At 43.5% G+C, this 19987-nt stretch overlaps 1 protein-coding gene across 4 annotated transcripts in view; it reads right to left on the bottom strand.

The window, feature by feature from the left end:
* RAB7A (RAB7A, member RAS oncogene family) overlaps positions 1–19987 on the bottom strand; it is a 79651-nt gene that overhangs the window by 40345 nt on the left and 19319 nt on the right. Inside the window, exons 1-3 of one of the 4 annotated variants that reach the window (XM_063630249.1) lie at positions 15655–15746; positions 14202–14233; positions 10388–10438 (exon numbers count right to left, since the gene is read on the bottom strand). The exons of 1 other annotated variant lie outside the window; for it this stretch is intronic. The gene's annotated coding sequence lies outside the window, so the exon portion shown is untranslated. Of the gene's footprint in view, positions 1–10387; positions 10439–14201; positions 14234–15654; positions 15753–19987 lie in introns of those variants that run through there. 2 more of the 4 variants (XM_063630250.1, XM_055259103.2) reach the window with 2 other exon arrangements.

The raw sequence follows: 19987 nt of genomic DNA, 5'->3' as shown, positions 1-19987 counted from the left end.
CTCCTTGGGCTAATTCCTCAGGCACTCCAAGAACTTGGCTCCACATCCCTTCCGAGGGTCCCACAGCCCAGGTCTATGTGTTTGCCTGCTACAACTGACTTCCTCTTCTATCTTAAACCTGCCTTGCCACACTTTCCCGACCCCCAGATCCTAGAAGGGGCATCCCTCTTGTATTCTGTGACTCACACCCAGCAACTCCTCAGGAGACTAGTTGCAAACACCTGACTGAAGGGACAATTCAGAGCAGAGGCTGAGCCCCTCGGATTTTAAGTCAAATCTGAATGCCAACGTGCAGCAGGGTGAGGCAGCATCAGGCACTAGGCATGAAGGCTGCAGCAAGAGATGGTATCAGGGCAAATCAGTCCCCAGTGATGGTCAAAAGAAAGGAGAATCCACTTCATACCAACTAGGACCACTAGAATAAAAAAAAAAAACCAGACGAGTTTTGACGAGCATGTGGAGAAATTAGAACTCTTCTACACCACTGGAGGGAATGTAAAGTGGTGCAGCCATTTTGGAAAACAGTCTGGCAGTTCCTCAAAGAGTTAAACATATGACCCAGGCCAAGCACGATGGCTCATGCCTGTAATCCCAGCACTTTAGGAGGCTGAGGTGGGTGGATTGCTTGAGTCCAGGAGTTCAAAACCAGCCTGGGTAACATGGTGAAACCCCATCTCTATAAAGAAAAAAAACAAACACACACTCGACCATTCCTATGGGATCTGCTCTGACATCTCTACAATCTTGAGTACATTTAGCATATATATATAGAGAGAGAGAGCCTTTAGACCCAACTTCCACTTCACAAGAAAGAGTGGGGATAGAGAAATACATTAAACATCAAAAGATGCACCCAGACAAACCTAGAATGTGGAACACTCTGTTAGGACAACTGGCTTGATCTTTCCAAAACTAAAGATAATGACAGAAAAAGGGAAGGAGGGACCACATTCTAGATTAAAGGACTCGAGAGCATTTACAGGTGAAGTATCATGAGGTCTAATTTACTTTGTAGTAACTCAACTGAAAGAACAGATAAAGCAAATACAGAAAATGCTAACTGTTGAAAGTAGGTAGGACAGTGTATCTCTTTTTTTTTTTTTTTTGAGACGGAGTCTCTGTCGCCCAGGCTGGAGTGCAGTGGCGCAATCTCGGCTCACTGCAAGCTCCGCCTCCCGGGTTCACGCCATTCTCCTGCCTCAGCCTCTCCGAGTAGCTGGGACTACAGGCATCCGCCACCACGCCCGGCTAATTTTTTTGTATTTTTAGTAGAGACGGGGTTTCACCGTGGTCTCGATCTCCTGACCTCGTGATCCGCCCGCCTCGGCCTCCCAAAGTGCTGGGATTACAAGCGTGAGCCACCGCGCCCGGCAGACAGTGTATCTCTTACACTGAGTCTCTTTGCTTTGTATATGTTTGATATTTTTTCATAATAAACTGTGACAGCTATTTCACATTAGAGGAGGAGTGGCTATCTGAACAGGACAGTTGGGGCAGAAGCTCTCATTGGATCCTAATCTAGCTAAACAGATTCTGCTTCTAATCTCCACCCTCAGGCTCTCCCACTGGAGTGGGGTCCAGGTAACTTCAACGATGAGAAATGCCGCAAACCAAACCTTCCAGAGTACTTCAGGTTTGTTTGACCAGTAACTCTCACCCCATCTCACTCCCCACTCCCAGAAGGCACTCAATACTCATTGAGATTTAAGTAATCCTTCAGGTCTTCATATAATCACTTCCATTTTGGGGGTCATGGTGGGAAGTAGGGGGGTGATAAGACTTGAGGAGGTTAAGCAAAACTGTGACGGGGAGGAATTTTATTATAAAGAATAAATAACAGTTTGCTTGGTTAACTGTGTTGGGAGAAGAGAGCTTAAAAGGGAATGGAACATTTAGTAAATATTCCTTCCAATTCCTTGGGAAGTTAGCAGGAACCCTTAAAGTTTCCACTTTTATTTTCCCTTGTCCCTCCTCCTTAGCCTTTTTCATCTATAATCTTCACACAGGAAAGTCTATCTGTAGCCTAGAACAAACTGACCCACAGTTCAACACTGCCAGCAGAATTTCCCCTCCGGGTTTTCAAATTTATTAGCATAAAGTTATAGAAAGTATTCCTATATAAATTACTGTGGTAAAATATTATAACAATTACCATTTTCACCATTTTTAAGTGTATATTTCAGTGGCATTAAGTACCATGAAGTTTATTTTTATTTTACAATAGATTTAAAATCCCACTTTAAGATAACTGGCAAAACATGCAAACATGGCGCCAAGTCCAGGGAGAGGAAATGTAAAGGCTCCACACCTTCTGCACAGTTAAGTGCACCACAGACATCTTGATGGGGCTGGTGCCACAGTTTGGCAGGCATAAATATAAATGAAAACATTAAATAATCGGTTGCTTTTCAATAATGCCTAAAGTAGTCTTATTCACATCCCTACCTCAATATGTTAATCAAGTTGTATACAATCACACTCTGTCCCTGTAATTTAACTAAAATTCCAATTTTCAAAACAGGATTTATAGGCTGACAGCTGCTGCTCTACAGGAGAGGTGCCTTTTTCCAGAGGGCAAATCTGTGGCAGAGAACTCAATCCTGAAGATCTAAATAAAGGACCGTTAACTCAGAGGTCATGCCAATCTGGACACAGACCTTGGTACATAAGGCCTGTTCAGAGGCTGGTGATCTAAACACAGATTCATTTCCCAAGCACCTGCACCGGCCCAACTGCTAGAGATGCAAAGATGACCAAGATAGTCTCCCTACCTCAAGCCTGGTTTAAGGAGACCCTGGATAAGCAGACAGGAAAATGGCAATATATGTGTGATGTCATAGGAATAGTCAAGACTTCTTCCTCTGAGTGGGATGGGGGGTATAGAGGACTTTGACTATGGTTTGCCATATTTTAAGTTTTAAAACAATGACTATGTATGACTTCGTAATCAAAAGAAACTCTCAACACAAAATAAGGGGCTGGAGGTGATCAGGAATCTAACCCATTATATGAGGGCTTCAGGAACGCTTCCCAAAAAGGATACCTAGATGTTGAATCCTCAACCGGGTACAGAGATTATCTTCGAAGAATAAAGGCCAGAATTTTAACATGGGGAGGAGGCAACAGACTAAGAAACCCCAAGAACAGCTGTGCTTGCTTTTTATACACTTAAGCCAAGGATTTGGGGGCTGGAAAAATCTGACCTCTTGGTACTCTTGTTTCTACTTAGCTTTAGAAACAAATTCGTGCATCTGTACAATTTCCATCCTTATCTGTAAGAAAGGCTTCCTCTCCACCTCTTAGGGTTGTAGGAGGATTCCACAGGCAAATGGGAGATGAAGCTTTTTAAGGGATAAAACACTTTATATAGGTCCATACCTTAACTGAAGTCGCTATGGGACCGGCAGTTGAAATGACATGATTTTGCCTAGGTCCCCCTACAAAGATGACTCCACCAGAAAAGATTTCAAGGTCTACACTAGTTCTGTATGTTTATAACTCAGTTTAAGCTAGAAGCTGAGTGTTTTTCTGTAGCACTTGCTAGCCAAAAACCTATCCACCTTATACTTCCAGGCTTTGCCTTTGTTATGGTTGCTAGATGAATTTCCTTGCTTCAACACAAAGGCTTGGCAATCAACAGACGGTTAGGTGACAGCATTGACCTTATTGCTCATCCCAGTATATCTAAGGGGTACTCACAAACCAGCTATTAGCACTCTACATTGTAGGAAGCGTTTCTGAAACAGATATGGGAAGGATCAATGTAAGAATCCTCCAAGATAAAACCTATCTCTGGGAAAAAGTGACTGTATTATTGGTGGAGTATTTGGGCTCTCCAGAGATAAACTGAACCAACAGATTACACATAAAGAGAGTTATTACAAGGAATTGGCTCACAGGATTATGTAGGCTGAGAAGTCCCATGACCCACAGTCGGGAGGTCTGAGAATCGGGAGAGCTGACAGAGTTAAGCTCTAGTCAGAGCCTGGAGACCAGAGGGCAAAGAACAACTGTGTCCCATCTCAGGCACGGTCAGGCGGAGAAAGAACACTTTCCTGCTCAGCCTCCTTCTCTATTCAGCCTCCCGTGGATGAGGCTCACCCACGCTGGGGAGGGTGGTCACCTTCACTCAGTCTACCAAATCTCATCCAGAAACATCCTCACAGGCACACCCAGAATAATGTTTAGCGAAATATCTGGGCACCTGAGGACCAGTCAAATTGACTCATAAGTCGTCATCAAGGCTGGGCACGGTGGTTCACGCCTGTAATCCCAGCACTTTGGGAGGCCGAGGCAGGCAGATCACCTGAGGTCTGGAGTTAGAGACCAGCCTGACCAACATGGAGAAACCCCGTCTCTACTAAAAATACAAAATTAGCCGGGTGTGGTGGTGCATGCCTGTAATTCCAGCTACTCGGGAGGCTGAGACAGGAGAAATTGCTTGAACCTGGGAGGCGGAGGTTGCGGAAGCCAAGATTGTGCCACTGCACTCTAGCCTGGGTAACAAGAGCGAAACTCCATCTCAGAAAAAAAAAAAAAAGTCACCATCATCACGGGCAGATATGAAAACCTAACAGAGCTTACTTGATGTTCAGGTACCATGGGGTGTTGTAATGCCCAAGCGAAAGCTGAGATCTTCAGGCTGAGGAGGAAGTGTTAAAGAACAGAATGTCAAAGGTTTCACAACACTTTGCTTCTATTTCAAAAGCTACACTCCTGCAAAGGAGGTGTAAAGGGACTAAAACTTAAAACCCATTCTCAAACTGGGCCCACAAGATCTTGGCAGAATAGACGTCCACCTGCCTCACAAGATCACCCAGTGCGCAGCCTCCCTCAGAAAACTTTTAGGTAGTCATGGCTAGAAACTGACCAGAGATGGCAATGCACAGCAACTGGGATAATCGGGGAAAGGAGCTAACATAAACCTTCCTTACCTACCACATTAAGCTCCTGTGGCTTTTCCACCACTAACACCGAATTCCTGCCACATTATGAGGAGCTAATACACAGTTTACTTAATTTTATTCCTCTTAGGTTAACACATTTGCCTCAGAATGTAAATTCTCAGTTTCCCTGTAGCTACTCAACAATCTCAATGTAACTATGAAACCATATTTCATGTCGAGACCTATCAGCTTATGGCACATTTGGATTTCTTTGGAAAAAGAATTTGAACAGAAGATACTCATATTAATTTACTCATTTGTAAAACACAGGGGCTGTAGGTTGAAGATCACTGAACTTAAAAAGAAGCTGTAGTTTGTTTACTACTCAACCAAAGCCTGAGTAGCATTAGAACCGTAAGTCCCCTTAAAACTCTGAGCCAGGGATTTTGTTTCTTTGTGGCAACAGAAACATTTCAAATGAACTCATATGTTAAATCTTAGGCCGGGCGCGGTGGCTCACGCTTGTAATCCCAGCACTTTGGGAGGCCGAGGCGGGCGGATCACGAGGTCAGGAGATCGAGACCACGGTGAAACCCCGTCTCTACTAAAAATACAAAAAATTAGCCAGGCGTGGTGGCGGGCGCCTGTAGTCCCAGCTACTCGGAGAGGCTGAGGCAGGAGAATGGCGTGAACCCGGGAGGCGGAGCTTGCAGTGAGCTGAGATCGTGCCACTGCACTCCAGCCTGGGCGACAGAGCGAGACTCTGTCTCAAAAAAAAAAAAAAAAAAAAAAAAAAAAAAAAAAAAATCTTAAGCAAAAAACAGATAAAACACAGCTATTCGTGGGATGGCCAAGAGCAATCCAATGCTACCAAAGGATCATGTTCAGGGAACGCTCAAGAGTTCTATCCACAACCAGAACATCATTGATTTACTCCAAACCCTTTTATCTGATGAGAAAACTAATGCTCAGAGACAGAAGCATGCTTGCCCAAGAGCAAAAATCCCTAAAGATTTTTCGTTGTTGTTTTAAAGTCATTCATTCTTGATGAATGTCACTACAAACAAGCAGAATTAAAAAATCAAACGCAGGAGGCCGGGTGCGGTGGCTCACACCTGTAATTCCCAGCACTTTGGGAGGCCGAGGTGGGCGGATCACGAGGTCAGGAGACCGAGACCATCCTGGCTAACACGGTGAAACCCCGTCTCTACTAAAAATACAAAAAAAAAAAAAAAAAATTAGCCGGGCGTGGTGGCGGGTGCCTGTAGTCCCACCTACTAGGGAGGCTGAGGCAGGAGAATGGCGGGAACCCGGGAGGCGGAGCTTGCAGTGAGCCGAGATAGCACCACGGCACTTCAGCCTAGGCGACAGAGCGAGACTCTGTCTCAAAAAAAAAAAAAAAAAAAAAAAAAAAAACAAACAAACACTGGGGTGGTGGCTCACACCTGTAACCCCAGGGATTTGACAGGCTAGGGCAGGAAGATTATTTGAGGCCGGGAATTCAAATCCAGCCTGAGCAATATAGTGAGACTCTGCCTCTACAAAAAAATTTAAAAATTAGCCAGGTGTGGTGGCTCACACCTGTAATCCCAGTGATTTGCGAAGCCAAGGACAGAAGACTGCTTGAGCCCAGAACTTTGAAGTTAGAGTGAGCTACAATCGCACCACTGTACTCCAGCCTGGGTGACAGAGCAAGACTCTGACTCTAAAAATATAAAAAATAAAATAAGCTGGGCGCAGTGGCTCACAAGTGTAATTCCAGCACTTTCGGAGGCTGAGGCAGGAAGACTGCTTAAGCCCAGGAGTTGGAGACCAGCCTGGGCAATGCAGCAAGACCTTGTCTCTATTTTCTTAAAAATATTGTTTTTAGGCCAGGCATAGTGGCTCATGCCTGTAATCCCAGCACTCTGGGAGGCTGAGGCAGGTGGATCACTTGAGGTCAGGAGTTCAAGACCAGCCTGGCCAGCATGGTAAAACCCCATCTCTACTAAAAATACAAAAATTACCTGGGCGTGGTGGTGGGCACCTGTAGTCCCAGTTACTCAGGAGAATGAGGCAGGAGAAATCACTTGTAACCCAGGAGGCAGAGGTTGCAGTGAGCTGAGATTATGCCACCATACTCTAGCCTGGGCAACACAGCAAAAGTTGGTCTCCAAAAAAAAAAAAAAAAATTATTTTTTAAATAAATAAAAATATTTTATTTTAAAAATAAAATATAAAACATTCATCTCGTGTCTCTGCCTCTCCTGTACTTCTAGCTTTGCTTTCAAATTGCTAAGCACACCTGGCCTCAATATCACACTTGTTCCCTCTCCTGCACCATCAGTGGCTCAAATGCCATCATTCCCCGACCATCCTATGTAAAATGGCACGCTTTCACTTCACCCTGTGTTACTGTTCTGCATAGCACTTATCTGATATTCATGTTCTATCAAGTATGGCTGGGGGAGAAGAAAATGGAGAATAACTGCTTAATTTGTATAGTCTCTGGTTGGCATGAGGAAAGGCTCTGGAAATAGGTGGTGGTGATGGATGTATAAGAGTGGGATTGGGCCAGGTGTGGTGGCTCACACCTGCAATCCCAGCACTTTGGGAGGTGGAGGTGAGCGGATCACCTGAGGCCAGGGATTCAAGCCCAACCTGGGCAATATGGCAAAACCCCATCTCTACTAAAAAATACAAAAACGAGCCGGGCGTGGTGGTGCACACCTGTAGTCCCAGCTACCTGGGAAGCTGAAGCAGGAGAATCACTTGAACCCAGGAGGTGGAGGTTGCAGTGAGCTGAGATCATGCCACTGCATTCCAGCGTGGGTGACAGACCGCAACTCCATCTCAAAAAAAAAAAAAAAAAAAAGATAGCGAATACTAAGGTGAAAAACCCCAACGGTCCAAATACAAACCTCGGCCATTACCACACTGTTTTCATTGGTGTAGCTTTGCAGTACATTTTGAAATCAGGAAGTGTGAGACCTCCAACTTGGTTGTGTGTTTTCAAGATTATTTTGGCTACTGGGGATCCCATGATTTTCCGTATCCATGTTAGGATGGATTTTTCTATTTTCTGCAAAACCATCATTGAGATTTTAATAAGAACTGCACTGAATTTCTTTGGGGAGTATTGTGATTCTAACAATAGTAAGTTTTTAAATCCATGAACATGAGTTACCTTTCCATTTATTAAAGTCTTCAATTTCTTTTTGCAATGTTTTGTAGCTTTCTATACACGTCTTTCTCCTACCTAATTTACTATTTTATTCTTTTCCATGATATTGTAAATATAACTGCTTTCTTAATTTCCTTTTGAGATTGTTCGTTGTTAATGTTATAGAAACAGAACTTTTGTTGATTCTGCATCCTGCAACTTTGCTGAATGAGTTTATCAGATCCAAAAAGGTTTTATGTGTGAGAAATTTTTACAGTTCCCTACATATAAAATCGTATCTCTTTCAGGGTTGAGGAGATGGCATCGTCCAAAGCGGAAAGAGTACAGTCCCAGGAACTGAGCAAAGAAAGGTGGTTATGAATTTGAGATTCTCATCTCCGGCCTAGTCAATCTAGGTAAGGGATTGCCAATTTTGTTAGTCTTTTCCAAGAACTAACTTTTGGATTTGCTGAATTTTTCTATTTTATTTATCTCTACTGTATTAGTTCCTTCTTTCTGCTAGCTTTGAGTTTGTTGTTTTCTACTTTGTTAAGGTGTAAAAAGTTAGATTGGTGATTTGAGGTCTTCCTTCTTTTTTATAATGAAGGCATTTATAGCTATAAATTTCCTCCTTTAATACTACTTTTGTGGCATATCATAGGTTTTGCAATGTTTTATTTTCTTTCTGTTAAATTGTTTCTAATCCTTTTTTTTCTTTTCTAATTGCCCTTGTGATTTCTCCTTTGACCACTGGTTCCTGAAGAGGGTGTTATTTAATTTACACAGTTTTCCTTCTGTTACTGATTTCTCACTTCATCCCATTTTGTCAAAGAAAATACTTGGTATAATGTTTTTAAAAATCTATTGAATCTTAATTTCTGGCCTAATGTATGGTCTATCCTAAAGAAGGTCCTGAGTCCACTTAAGAAGAAGATTCATTCTGTTGTTGTTGAGTAGAATGTCCCGTGTATGTCTGTGAGATCTACTTAGTTTCTTATATTGTTCAAGTACTATATTCTATTTCCCTATTTATCTTCTGCCTGGTTCTTCTATCCATTAAAGTCCCCAATTACTACTGTAGAACTATTTCTCCCTTCCATTGTCAGTCATGCTTCACATATTTGAGTGGTCTGTTATTAGGTGTTTAAATGTGTGTCTTTTTGCCGTATTAAACCTTTTATTAATATATAATGTCCTGCTTTGTCTCGTAAACTTTTTTGATTTAAAGTATATTTTGTCTGATATTAGTGTAGCAATCCCGATCTCTTTTGGTTACTATATGAAGAGAGTATCTTTTTCCATCCTTTCACATTAAATTTTTTTGTCTTTGATCTAAAGTGAGTCTCTCACGGCAACAAGCTGGATGTTTTTCTATCCATTCTGCCAATCTGTCTTTCGACTGCAGGGTTTAAGCTATTTACATTTAAACACTGATAAGGCAGAACTTCTGTCATTTTGCTGTTTGTTTTCTATATATGCCTCACAGTTGTTTTGTCCCCTATTTCCTGCATTATTATCTTCCTTTGTGTTTAGTTGATCTTTGTAGAAAAACATTTTAATCCCCCTTTTATTTCCTTTTGTGTATATCCTACAGTTATTTTCTTTTTGGTTACCATGGGAGTGATATTTAACACCCTAAAGTTATACTACTCTGATGTGAATATATACCAAGTTAACTTCAATAACATATAAAAATTGCTCCTATACAGCTCCAACCCCATCACCTTTCAGCCATTAATGCCACAAAATTACATCTCTATGTGTTGTGTGTCCAAAACAGACTAATAACTTCTTGATACATAAGTCTCTTAAATCATGTAGAAAACAGAAACACTACTAGCTTTTATAATTTTTCATGTATTTACCTTTATCAGACATGATAATATCTTTGTACAGATTTGATTTCCTGTCTAATGTCCTTTTATTTCAACCTTTATGACTTCCTTCATGAAGGAAGATCTAGTGGTAACAAACTCCTTAAGCTTTTGATCATCTGGTGCTGTAGTTTTAGTGTTTGTGTTCCTCCAAAATTCATTTTGAAACTTAATCCCCAATACAACAGGATTAAGAGGTGTGGCTCACACCTGTAACCACAGCACTTTTGAGAGGCCCAGGCAGAAGGATCACTTGAGCCTAGAAATTTGACACCAGCCTGGGCAACACAGTGATACTCCATCTCTACCAAAAATAAAAAATAAAGAGGTGGGGCTTTCAAGAGATGATTAGGCCACACTAGCTCCACCCTTATGGATAGGATTAATGACTTTATATAAAGACCCAAGGGAGCAAGTTCATTCCTTCTGCCAAGTGAGGACACAGAAACAAGAGACCATCTTGAAAGCAGAAAGCGAGCACTTACCAAACACCGTATCTGCTGGAGCCTTGATTTTGGACTTCCCAACCTTCAGAACTGTGGGAAACAAATTTCTGTTCTTCATAAATTATCCAGTCTTAAGGTATTTCGTTATAGCAGCACAAAAAGACTAAGACATCTGAGAATGTTTTAATTCCGCCCCCATTTTTTAAAATATTTGTTATTGAGGTTAAACACACACACACAAAACTTACTATCTTTATCATTTTTAAGTATACAGTTCAGGGTAATAAATATATTTACATTCTTTTTCCCCCCTTCATCCTCTATCTGCTTCCCCACCAATATATGCTCTATCTTCATAAAATCTACTTTTCTAGCTCTGACATATGAGTGAGAACATGCAATATTTGTTTTTCTGTGCTTGGCTAATTTCACTTAACATAATGGCCTCCAGTTTCATCCATATTGCTGCATATGACAATATTTCAGTTTTGCTGGATATAGAATTCATAACTGACAGTTTTCTTCCATCAATAACTGAATACATCCACCCACTAACTTGTGTTCTTAAAGGTTCTGATGAGAAATCCAATGATGATCTTCTGGGGAAATGATGATAATGGATATCCTCCTCTCCATTCTACAGATGTTAATAATGTACCCAATTGTGTCTTATGCAACAGAACATTTCCTTAGGGTAACATGACGTCAGTTAATTTGTAGCATCATTTTGAGACCAAACATTCAGAGTTTAATTCAGAAAAAGGTACTGAATATTTTGAGTGTACACATTATGACATGTTTAAAAGCCAAAAGGTATTACAGATTTTGAACCTGGAAATAAAAAAGGCTGTTGTAGCATACTTCAGGTTTCAAAAAAAAAATAAATATCAACCTCTATAACTCATCTAAAGAATAAGCACTTTTTTTTTTTTAAAAGAGGAAAAGCTTCTTGAGACCAAAAGTGAGAAAACCACTATGGATTATTCCCAGCTATGACTGGCCCATTTCTTGCTCTGGATATTATAAGGAGCCATTGTTCTGGAATTACAAACACCTAAATAAGCACTTGGCTGGACCTAGGTTTTTGGTCTGCACAGCGCAGTAAGCTGATTTTTGGTGACCTGACAGAGACCATAATTATATTGTTTCCTCATGTGTGTGTTTTTTTCTATTTTATTTATCTTTTTTCTCTACTTTGTCCTCATTTTTCTTTTTGCCATTTTTTATTTCCTTTTTCTTATTATTCTTTTTTCTTTTTATTTTCTCATCCTCCTTTACTCTCTTGTCTCACTTTTTAAATTCTTATATCTTCTTCTCATTTTTCTTCCATTTCCTTTGTTGTTTTTCTCATTTTTTCGTTTTTTATTTAGTTAATGTTGTTGGTTAGTATTACTAGTATTGTTGGTTATCACTGTTAGTGTGGTCAGTATACAGCTGGTATTGTAAGTATTATGTTCATTAGTTAGTTAGCATAGTTTGTAGCACCAGTATTATTGGTTAGCGTTCTTAGTTAGGATTTGTAGTTAGTGTAGCTAGGAGGTCACTGTATTAGTCTGTTTTCATGCTGATGATAAAGACATACCCAAGACTGGGCAATTTACAAAAGAAAGAGGTTTAACTGGACTTACAATTCCACATGGCTGGAGAAGCCTCACAATCATGGCAGAGGACAAGGAGGAACAAGTCACATGTTATGTATGGTGGCAGGCAAAGAGAGGAATGCTTGTGCAGGGAAGCTCCCCTTTTTGTAACCATCAGATCTCATAAGACTTATTCCCTAACTCGAGAACAGCATGGAAAAGACCTGCACCCATGATTCAATTACCTCCCACTGGGTCCTTCTCATAACCCATGGGAATTCAAGATGAGATATGGATGGGGACATAGACAAATCATATCATTCTGCCCCTGGCCACTCCCAAATCTAATGTCCTCACATTTCAAAACCAATCTTGCCTTCCCAACAGTCCCCCAAAGTCTTAACTCATTTCAGCATTAACACAAAGGTCCACAGTCCAATGTCTCATCTGAGACAAGGCAAGTCCCTTCTGTTTATGAGCCTGTAAAACCAAAAGCAAGTTAGTTACTTCCCAGCTACAATGGAGGTAAAGGCATTGGGTAAATACAGCTGTTCCGAATGGTAGAAATTGGTCAAAACAAAGAGGCTACAGGCCCCATGCTAGTCCAAAATCCAGCAGGGCATTTAAATCTTAAATCTCCAAAATGATCTCCTTTGACTCCATGTCTCACATCCACGTCACACTGAAGCAAGAGGTGGGTTCCCATGGTCTTGGGCAGCTCCACCCCTGTGGCTTTGCAGGGTACAGCCTCCCTTCTGGCTGCTTTCACAGGCTGGTGTTGAGTGTCTGCAGCTTTTCCAGGTGGATGGTGCAAACTGTTGGTGCATCTACTATTCTGGGGTCTGAAGGATGGTGGCCCTCTTCTCACAGCTCCACCAGGTAGTCTCCCTGTGGAGAGCTCTGTGTGGGGGCTCTGTCCCCACATTTCCCTTCCACACTGCCCTAGCAGAGGTTCTCCATGAGAGCCCCGCCCCTGCAGTAAACTTCTGCCTGGACATCCAGGCATTTCCATGCATCCTCTGAAATCTAGGCAGAGGTTCCCAAACCTCAATTCTTGACGTCTGTGCACTCGCAGACTCAACACCATGTGGAAGCTGCCACAGCTTGGGGCTTGCACCCGCTGAAGCCGCAGCCTGAGCTCTACATTGGCTCATTTCAGCCATGGTTGGAGCGGCTGAGATGCAGAGCACCAAGTCCCTAGGTTGCACAAAGCACAGGGACCCTAGGCCTGGCCCATGAAACCATCTTCTCCTAGGCCTCCAGGCCTGTGATGGGAAAGGCTGCCATGAAGACCTCTGACATGCCCTGGAGACATTTTCCCCATTGTCTTGGGGGTTAACATTCAGCTCCTCGTACTTTCTGCAAGGGTTTGAATTTCTCCTCAGAAAATAAGTTTTTACTTTCTATTTCATTGTCAGGCTGCAAATTTTCTTAAGTTTTATGCTCTGCTTCCCTTATAAAACTGAATGCCTTTAATAGTACCCAAATCACCTCTTGAATACTTTGCTGCTTAGAAATTTTGGCTGGCCAGGCACGGTGGCTCACACCTGTAACCCCAGCACTTTGGGAAGCTGAGGCAGGTGAATCATCTGAAGTCAGGAGTTCGAGACCAGCCTGGCCAACATGGTGAAACCCCGTCTCTACTAAAAACACAAAAATTAGCTGGGCGTGGTGGCGGGTGCCTGTAATCCCAGCTACTCAGGAGGCTGAAGCAGGAGGATCACTTGAACCCAGGAGGCAGAGGTTGCAGTGAGCTGACATCACGTCATTGCACTCCAGTCTGGGCAACAACAGTGAGACTCTGTCTCAAAAAAAGAAAAAGAAATTTCTTCCTCCGGATACCCTAAATCATCTCTCTCAAGTTAAAAGTTCTACAGATTTCCAGGTCAGGGGCAAAATGCCACCAGTCTTTTTGCTAAAACATAACAAGAGCCACCTTTGCTTTAGTTCCCAACAAGTTCTTCATCTCCATCTGAGACCACTTCAGCCTGGTTGTCCATATCGCTATGAGGCTTTTGGTCAAAGCCATTCAACAAGTCTCTAGGAAGTTCCATATTTTCCCACATTTTCGTGTCCTCTTCTGAACCCTCCAAACCCTTCTAATCTCTGCCTGTTACCCAGTTCCAAAGTGGCTTCCACATTTTCGGTTATCTTTTCAGCAGCACCCCACTCTACTGGTACCCATTTACTGTATTAGTCCGTTTTCATGCTGCTGATAAAGACATACCCATGACTGGGCAATTTACAAAACAAAGAGGTTTAATTGGACTTACAGTTTCACATGGCTGGGGACGCCTCACAATCACTGCAGAAGGCAAGGAGGAGCAAGTCACATCTCACATGGATGGCGGCGGGCAAAGAGAGGAGCACTTGTGCAGGGAAACTCTCAATAGCCATCAGAGCTCATGAAATTTATCCACTATCATGAGAACAGCACAGGAAAGACCTGCCCCCATGATTCAATTACCTCCCAACGGGTCCCTCCCACAACAAATGGGAATTCAAGATGAGATCTGGGTGGGGACACAGCCAAACCGTATCAGTCACCATCTAGCAGGGTCTCACCTTGTCTGGTGAGGAGACACTTATTTACAATTACAGGGTCTTCAAGATCATCGGCCAGGGTAGCTTCGCTAAGGTGAAGCTGGCCTGGCATATTCTGACTGAGACCCAGGTAGCCATGAAGGTCATCCACAAAGCTCAGCAGAGCTCCTCCAGGCTCCAGAGACTATACCAAAGTGTGTATATGTGTGTATATATATATATATATATATATATATATTCAGTATAATGAAGGTCCTGAATCACTCCAATACCAGCAAATTCTCTCAAGCAACCAACACAACAGAAACATTATATTTAGTCCTGGAATGTGCCAGCAGAGCAGAGCTATTTGACTACATCCTAGAGTATGGCCACAGAAGGGAGAAAGAGACCTGAGGCCAGTTCCTGCAAACAGTATCTACTGTGCAGTATTGCCACCAGAAGAAACTGTCCACAGGGACCTGAAGCCAGAGAACTTCCTTCTGGATACCAATTACAACATAAAAACAGCAGACTCTGGCTTTGGCAGCAGGTTCACTGTTGGCCGGAATCTGGGCACATTTTGTGGGAGTCCCCTTATGCTGCCTCAGAACTCTTCCAGGGACAAAATTATGACCGCCCTTCTCCCTACCCCAGTGGATTTGTGGAGCCTGGGAGGCCTTCTCTACACCATGGTGACAAGGGTCTTGCCATTTGTCAGACAGACCTTTGTGGTACTGCAAGATGAGATACGTTACGGGAATTACAAAATCCCATTCTTCATTTCCTCAGAACTAGAAAGCCTCACGAACAAATTGCTTACCCTCAACACCAGGAAGAGGAACACAATAGGTTAGATTATGGGGCATCCATGAGTCAATAACGACCAGGGGATACTAAGGCCACACCAGGAGCCACTCCCTGATTACCAAGTCCATGGAAAGACACAGTTCACGGTGTCCATGGGGTTCAAGACAGACCACATCCAGAAGTCCTTGTTACGTTGGGAAAACATATATGACTACACCATGGCCACATACCTAGTCCTGTGTATAGGAAACTGGAGGAAGGCTCCATCACGAGAGTGCAGCCCCTGCCTTCTGGGGGTCCCACCAATTCTTCCCCATTCCCCAAAGTATAGTCCACCTTCCCTGTCTACTCAAAGAGGAGGAGTCTAAGCTAGGCTGCCTTTCCCACCTTTACCTTGGTTACTTCTAAAAAGTCAGCTGGCTGAGAAGACAAAGTGTTAGGGCAGAAGATCACCGGAAAAGCCACTATGCCTGCCAGTCCCTTACTCGACCTGAAAATGAGACCAATATTAACACAACCCCCTCCACTCAATGTACCAGCAGCAGTGGAGGAAACCCAGAAGGAGTCACCTGTCCCCAACGATAATCTTAGGAACCAAATCCCTCCATGCTGAGCGACCAGATGATGTGTTCTGAGCCTCATACCTATGGCAAGTGCCAGGGCCAGCAGGGGGCCACTAGAACGTTTGTCAACTTCATCTTAAGAATGCTTTGCTGGCTGGGCACAGTGGCTCATGCCTGTAATCCCAGCACTTTGGGAGGCAGAGGTGGGTGGATCATTTGAGGTCAGGAGTTCAAAACCAGCCTGGCCAACAAGGTGAAACCTCGTCTCTACTAAAAATACAAAAATTAGCTGGGCGTGGTGGCACGTGCCTGCAATCCCAACTACTTGGGAGGCTGAGACAGGAGAATTGCTTGAGCCCAGGAGGCGGAGGTTGCAGTGAGCCAAGATCGCACCACTGCACTCTAGCCTGGGAGACAGAGCGAGACTCGTCTCACAAAACAAAACAAAACAAAACAGAATCCTTTGCTTCCTGCAGGCCCAAAGACCCACCACACAGCTAGAAATAAAGTGGCACCAATGGACAGTTGAGGCCAAGAAATAAACCAAGTATCTGGGGTGGCTGAGATTCATTTTCTTTTCATTTCTTTATTTCATTTCATTATTTCATGGAGTTTTGCTCTTCTTGCCCAGGCTGGAGTGCAATGGCGTGATCTCAGCTCACTGCAACCTCCGCCTCCCAGGTTCAAGCAATTCTCTTGCCTCAGCCTCCCAAGTAGCTGGGATTACAGGCATGCACCACCATGCCCAGCTAATTTTGTATTTTTAGTAGAGACGGGGTTTCTCCATGTTGGTCAGGCTGGTCTTGAACTCCCGACCTCAGGTGATCTGCCCGCCTCGGCCTCCCAAAGTGCTGGGATTACAGGCGTGAGTCACCGCGCCCAGCCCATTATTTTTTAAGAGACAGGGTCTTGCTCTGTCACCCAGGCTGGAGTACAGTGGCAGGATCATAGCTCACTGTAATCTCAAACTTCTGAGCTCAAGCGATCCTCTCGCCTGATCCTCCCAAGTAGCTAGGGCTACAGATATACAACAACAAGCCTTTTTTTTTTGTAGAGATAGAGTATTGCTATGTTGCTCAGGCTGATTAAACTCCTGGACTCAAGTGATCTTTGCCCTTCGGCCTCCCAAAGTGCTGGAATTACAGGCATGTGAACCACTGCACCCAGCCTATTATGTTTCAGTTAATATGATTTTTAATTACCAAATCATAATTTTATACATTTATGGGTACCATGTGATGTTTAGATATATGTATACAATATGGAATGATTAAGTCAAGCTAACTAACATATATCTATCACCTCAGAAAAACAATTACCACGTGATATCACCAATGTGTTCAATCTTAAAAAGTTGAATCCCAACCCGGTCAATACAGTGAGACTGCATCTCTACAAAAAATAAAAGTAACCAGGTGTGACAGTGTAGGCCTATTGTCCCAGCTCATCGAGAGGCTGAGGCAGAAGGATCACTTGAACCCAGGAGTCCAAGGCTGCAGTGAGCTATGATTGAGCCACTGCGCTCTCGCCTGGGTAACAAAGCAAGACCCTGTCTCTAAAAATTAAAGAAAAATGTAAAAGCTAAAAACAAACAGTTGAACCCACAGATGTAGAGAGTAGACTGATGGTAAGGCCGGGCGCGGTGGCTCACGCTCGTAATCCCAGCACTTTGGGAGGCCGAGGCGGGCGGATCACGAGGTCAGGAGATCGAGACCACGGTGAAACCCCGTCTCTACTAAAAAAAAAAAATACAAAAAATTAGCCGGGCGCGGTGGCGGGTGCCTGTAGTCCCAGCTACTCGGAGAGGCTGAGGCGGGAGAATGGCGTGAACCCGGGAGGCGGAGCCTGCAGTGAGCCGAGATTGCGCCACTGCACTCCAGCCTGGGCGACAGAGCAAGACTCCGTCTCAAAAAAAAAAAAAAAAAAAAAAAAAAAAAAAAAAAGAGAGTAGACTGATGGTGAACAGAGGCTGGGGTGGTGGGAGAGAGAAATAATGGAGAGTTGTTTATCAAAGGGTACAATGTTTCGGATAGGAGGAATAACTTTCTAATCTACTGCACAGCAGGGTGACTACAGTCAGTAATATATATTTGGACATTTCAGAATATCTGAGTCTATTTCAAATGTCTCCTTGCATTTAGAATAGAAAGCAACAAGATCGCGAGCTCCATGGATCCTGACAATACGGCATGGCAGGTCAGCCAGGCATGGACTTAAATAGGTGCCAGGGGGCGCTGGTCAAGAAGCCCACGTTGCTGTGCGACCAGCACACCCAGCTCAGAGGACTCAACCAGCAGAGGATGGATGTGTGCAAACTGCCAACGAAGTCTCTGCATGGGATTCAAGTCAAGAGGACAACTGGCACCCTTGTGGCCTTCAAAAGTATCCTATTCAAAGTAAGGGGTGAGCCCCTCCATCCCACCGGGGGCAATGTCAGAGCCTGGACTGTGTTTCCTGGAACATTTCTCCCCTTCCCTGCTCTTCTGTGTCCTTTCTTAATAAAATGGTTCTCACCCGGGCCTGGTGGCTCAGGCTGGTAATCCCAGCACTTTGGGAGGCTGAGGCAGGTGGATCACTTGAGGTCAGGAGTTCGAGACCAGCCTGGCCAACATGGCGAAAGCCCGTCTCTACTAAAAATACAAAAATTAGTTGGGCATGGTGGCGCGCGCACCTGTAATCCCAGCTACTTGGGAGGCTGAGGTGGGAGAACGGCTTGAACCAGGGAGGCAGAGGTTGCAGTGAGCTGAGATCATGCCACTGCACTCCAGCCTGGGCAACAGAGCAAAACTCTGTCTCAAAAAAAAAAAAAAAAAAAAAAAAAAAAAAAAAAAAAAGATGGTTCTTAACAAATTACCATTTCTTCCAAATTTTACAGTACAGCTCAAACTCCAGAAAGACGGGTCGCAACTAATTTTGCTGTTTTGCACCCTCCCTGCACAGAACTGGGGCAGTGCATACCCTAGTTTAGGCAACAGGTAGACACGTAGTACTTGAAGTCAACCAGAAAAATTTAATGAAAAAGTGACTTCAGAGAAGTATCAAGGAAACCCCAACAGCAAAAAATTATTACAAGTGGCTCTGAGCCAAATGCAAGGCAGAAACACACACATTGTATGTGACCTCACACTGACATTACCTGGTTAGCTTTTCACAAGGACCAATGGCAACTTTAAATCCTGTGGGCCTATGTTAATTGGGCCAAAAGGTCCACAACAGGATGAGGAAATCTTGGGAACCAGGCTGTGTTGGGAGCTATACAAGTGGCATGGGTGTGGTCCCCAAAGCAGCTTAGCAGATCACTTGGCTGAGCTGCTGAGGTTCCCAACTGGATAATGAAGGAGTGTGGCCTTTCCACTGTGATGTTTTCTTTTTATTACAGTGGAATGTAGTCAATAATAATGCATATTTCAAATAATAATGTATCATATTTCAAAATAGCTAAGAGAATAAATTTCAAATGTCTTCCAAATGGATCAGTCCCTCTAAGAGGCCTGACCCAGGTATGGGCCCTTTTGTCTGCTCAAATCTATTGGTGAACCCTTCTAATAAAGTTTTCATCTCAGTTGTTGTACTTTTATGCTCCAGAATTTCTGTATAGTTCCTTTTTATAATTTCTATCTTTTTGAGACTGGGTCTCACTCTGTCACCCAGTGGAGTGCAGTGATGTGACCATAACTCAATGCAGCCTCCATGCCCAGGGCTCAAGTGATCCTCCCACTCTAGCCTCCCGAGTAGCTGGACTACAGGCATGTGCCATCAAACCCGGCCAATTTTTTTTTTTTTTTAAAGAGAAAGAATTTGGCCGGGTGCGATGGCTCACACCGCACTTTGGGAGGCCAAAGCAGGTGGATCATCTGAGGTCAGGAATTCAATACCAGCCTGGCCAACACGGTGAAACCCCGTCTCTACTAAAAATACACAAGTTAGCTGGGTGTGGTGGTGGGCGCTTATAAACCCAGCTACTGGGGAGGCTGAGGAGGAGAATCACTTGAACCCAGGAGGTGGAGGTTGCAGTGAGCTGAAATCGTGCCACTACACTCCAGCCTGGGAGACAGAGCAAGACTGTCTCAGGAAAAAAAAAAAAAAAAAAAAAAAAAGAGAGAGAAAGAATTTTGTCATGTTGAATAGGCTGATCTTGAACGTCTAGGCTCAAGCAATCCTCC

The sequence above is a fragment of the Symphalangus syndactylus genome, chromosome 21 (genome assembly GCF_028878055.3).
Source record: "Symphalangus syndactylus isolate Jambi chromosome 21, NHGRI_mSymSyn1-v2.1_pri, whole genome shotgun sequence".
NCBI classification, from domain to species: Eukaryota; Metazoa; Chordata; class Mammalia; order Primates; family Hylobatidae; genus Symphalangus; species Symphalangus syndactylus.
This window is presented reverse-complemented; position numbering and strand designations above follow the sequence as displayed.